The sequence below is a fragment of the Formica exsecta genome, unplaced genomic scaffold (genome assembly GCF_003651465.1).
Source record: "Formica exsecta isolate Colony F162 unplaced genomic scaffold, ASM365146v1 scaffold337, whole genome shotgun sequence".
Taxonomy (NCBI): Eukaryota; Metazoa; Arthropoda; class Insecta; order Hymenoptera; family Formicidae; genus Formica; species Formica exsecta.
This window is the reverse complement of record NW_021850624.1, coordinates 59,597-63,463: the sequence shown is the minus strand read 5'-3', so window position 1 is coordinate 63,463 and position 3,867 is coordinate 59,597. Positions and strand designations below refer to the sequence as shown.

The 3,867-nt window shown below is 30.3% G+C and overlaps 1 protein-coding gene across 3 annotated transcripts in view; it reads right to left on the bottom strand.

Moving 5' to 3' along the window:
* The window catches only part of LOC115238434 (SAM and SH3 domain-containing protein 1-like), a 309,609-nt gene that overhangs the window by 303,676 nt on the left and 2,066 nt on the right, over nucleotides 1-3,867 (bottom strand). The gene's annotated exons all lie outside the window — the stretch shown is intronic.

The window sequence follows — 3,867 nt, the reverse complement described above, 5'->3', positions numbered from 1 at the left end:
TAATTTATCATATAATAATTAGATTATAAAATAAATCGCTTTTGAGTATACGCGCGAGTTACACACACGTGGTCGGAAATTAGGGAATTTACAAAATGTGCGATGAAAAATGTGAAAACCGCGTTCGGCCTGCGATTTAGTTCGGCTGCCGCTGGTTTCGGACAACGAAGAATTATGATTACAATATAATAATTTGCATAATACAATCCAGAATATAATTTTAGATTGAGAATATTTAAGTTTAAAAATCGAAAAAGTTAACATTCTTTTGTCTCTTTCATTGTTATCTTTCCATTCTGATAGGAAGATATCGCATGGAAATTTCGCAGTCAAACACATACACACGCATAGAATCGGTTTTCAATCAATTTTACGTGTCTTTCTTAAGTTATCATAGTCAAATGTTATTAGAAAAAAAGAATCGTGTTATTTATTAATTGAGAATGTTAGATTACGTGTTTTATTTATTTAATTTTTTTTTAGAGACAGTTGATATCATTAAAATCTTATAACAAAATCGTGTCAAATGTGAGAATATATTGCACAGCAAAGGCGGAGATGATAAATTTGTCATTTTACTCTGTACCGCTGAATCAACCGTATTAAAATTTCACAAACAGAATGAAAAGTGCACTCGCGCTTATTGGTACACGGGAGCGTAAATGAAAGCGTCATTTGGTCCATCCGAAAGTTCATAAATGAATCGGCGCGTATGAATAATCGCGCGTTCCATGGCCCTTTCCTTGTGATTCGCAGAAACTTTTCTGCATTTCGATTTGCAATTTTTATAGTTGTTCGATCGATCGGTCGCGATATCACGAGAAAAGCGTATTACTTCTTTTCCATTGTTTCAAAACAATAATACCTGTATTATCTCCTATACTGCAATATATGTACCCATAAAAAAAATTACATGAATGCAATTTGTATATATAATATCGCCTAATATATTTATATATAATATCGTATCAAGAAAAATTATAAGAATGAAAATATCACATAGAATTATCGCATTTCCCGCCATATAAATGGTGACAATTTAATTCTTAATGAAAAACTTTTTATTTAATTCATGATATTGTTTTATAATTTCTTTTTGGTATAAAATATAACATTTAATATTTTTTCCTACATTTAATATTTTTCCCCAATTAAATTTTAATACATATTAAGATTCTGTTTTTACTGTGTAAACCATTAAAAATCTCTGTCCCAATTTTTTGATATTTTCTGTAACGCTTGCATGGACATTTTCTTTAATTTTTAAAGCATTAAAGCAAAATTCCTGTATATAGCAGCAAGCAAAAAATCGTGAAAATTAAACTAGTAAAACTAGTAAAAAAAGTTTTAATATATTTATTTAACAAATTGACGCAAATATATGCACAAAAATAAGATTTGCCTGCTTAGATACTGTTAAATTTAATATGCAAACAAGTTTTAATTTATAATATAAATCAAAATTTCAAAAAAAATGTATCTTGGAACAACCGTCATTCTTAATCTGATATGTGCAGGAAAATGCAATAAATAATTCTTACTTTATAATCCAAATGAAAGCTGACAGAAATTCCAATATTAGTAATTTAAAAATCTACCGTTTCTCTATAACAGCTTTTCGGAAAACGAAAACGCTTGTCATGCCATAATCTCCATTGTCAAATGGGTACAGCTAGTTTATAAAGCAGCAGTGGAATCATGTTCCATGAAAGGAATAAATTAAAGTTTGCGAACTAATTTAAATGGATATCGGCAATGTATAAAAATAAAAACCGCCATGCGTCGTAAATTCGTGATGAATTCCAATCGTGAATTCCAGTTACGTGTCAATTTACAGTGACTATGAAGAGAGTTTCAGTAAAAAACATTATTTTACAAAATTTTTTAACAAAACACTTGTGTGTTGTATTTATGTCAAAACAATGAAAAGAACTATGATTGTATTTTGATATTAAAGAGATAATATAATGTGCATGTATTATCTCATCATAGTTTTCCTTATTCAAAAGTTCCCATGAATATAATACATTCAACATACAGGCATGCAGAAACACATCTGTATTTTTAAAATTTCCAGACGCAACTATGTTATGCCGCATCTAAATGAAATGACTTTGGCTGATGTAAATGTTAGTTAACTTACCTTGTTTGTACAAAATGATATTTTCATTGACCGGATACAATAAATTGATGCATTTAAATTATTCCTTTGTAAATTCCAATAGATCTTTGATACAATAAAATAATTCGACTTTGTAATTTTCAATTATTATTAATGAGCATTTTATTCGCAGCATCGCAGAAACAATAAGCTCGATCTTTGCCAATAATCGTGATAGATGACACAGACATCAAGTTTATAATTTTGCACGAATGTAAGTAATGCCAGACTTAACCGCGCGATAAAAGCCACCCACGTTTTCGAATATCAAATGTCTATCTTTTTTTATCCGCATTCATCTCGCCGTGCGGTTAATTAATGAAGTACGTGGAGTACGTGCAAGGATATCATTACGCGTGGCTGTTTTCTCCGATTCATTAGTAACAAAGCCGAGGCTTTAAACTTGTTTCTTGAACAATAAAAAACACTCCGCTATTATAATTTTGATAACAAGAGTATAATTAATCATTCTAGAAATTATCACTCTCTCTCTCTCTCTCTCTTTCGTCACATTTATTTTTATTTTCAATTAATCTAATTAAATCTGACGTGCGCGCAAGCATTGCGCCGCATGTCAAATAACAGACCACAGATAAAAAAATTCCGTACGAATTGAATAGTTTATAAACTTAAAATACAAAGTATCTGCTTTTCTAGATTAAAGTAGATATGAGTAATTAATGTTTATGAATTTTTAAAATTACTCAAATCTTAATTATTAATATATGTAACGCAAACGTATATAGTTGCACAATTCATTCAAATTTTTTCTTTTCTACCTATAGTTTTTTTTTTCTTTTTCTTTTTGTGAAGATATCTATATCTTTTTAGAATATCACAAAGATCTATTTCTTGAACCCTAGCGTGCAGTACGACGTTATTTCTACCTGCTACCCACTCTATGTTACTAACTTCCTTGATCGTGCTGGATTATAATAGCATTGGAAAAGACGAAAAATAAAAACGCGTTTTCTCACTTTTTTATTATTTATTCTAATCTAGCCATAATCATTGTATATATATATATTTCTTTTTTCCGCATTTGCGATTTCTATATTTTCTGTAATTTTGGAGAATGTAATCCGCGTCAATTTTTGTTATATCCTTTGTCTCTGACTACATCCACGATAACACGCGTAAAAGTTCCCCAGGGAAAATGTATTTCAACTGACAGAAAGTCTCTTAGCAAAAGCTTATCGCTACGTATCTGTATCTTAATTAAGCCAACGGCATGGAAAATATGTTTTACACTGTATTATGGATGTAAATAGGGCAGAATGCAAAGGTGCATTTGTAACTTTGCATGTGTTGTTGACACGTAATAAAGAATAAAGCAGATGTATTAAAGCTACATTGAAAATTGGAATAATTTTTTTCTTTATCGAAATTAAATTAAATATCATAATTATGTTTTCATAGCTTCAAGTTATTACAATTTTTCAAGGAATGGATAAAAAAAAGTAAGAATAAAAAATAGTAATAAACAAAAGCGAAGAAAAGTGAAAATGTAATATACGATTGGACATCTTGCCCGAAGGTTGCAAGAGGATAAGAATGTGCATGGTAAAACATGGCAGGCTTCTTCTTATCTCGAACTGGTGGCTAATGCAACGAAATAATGAATCAGGAGATTATCTACGCTCGTAGGGCGTGCCATGTGTGAGGGCTACAAGTTTTCAGCATTATCTTCGTCTCAGATACCCCCC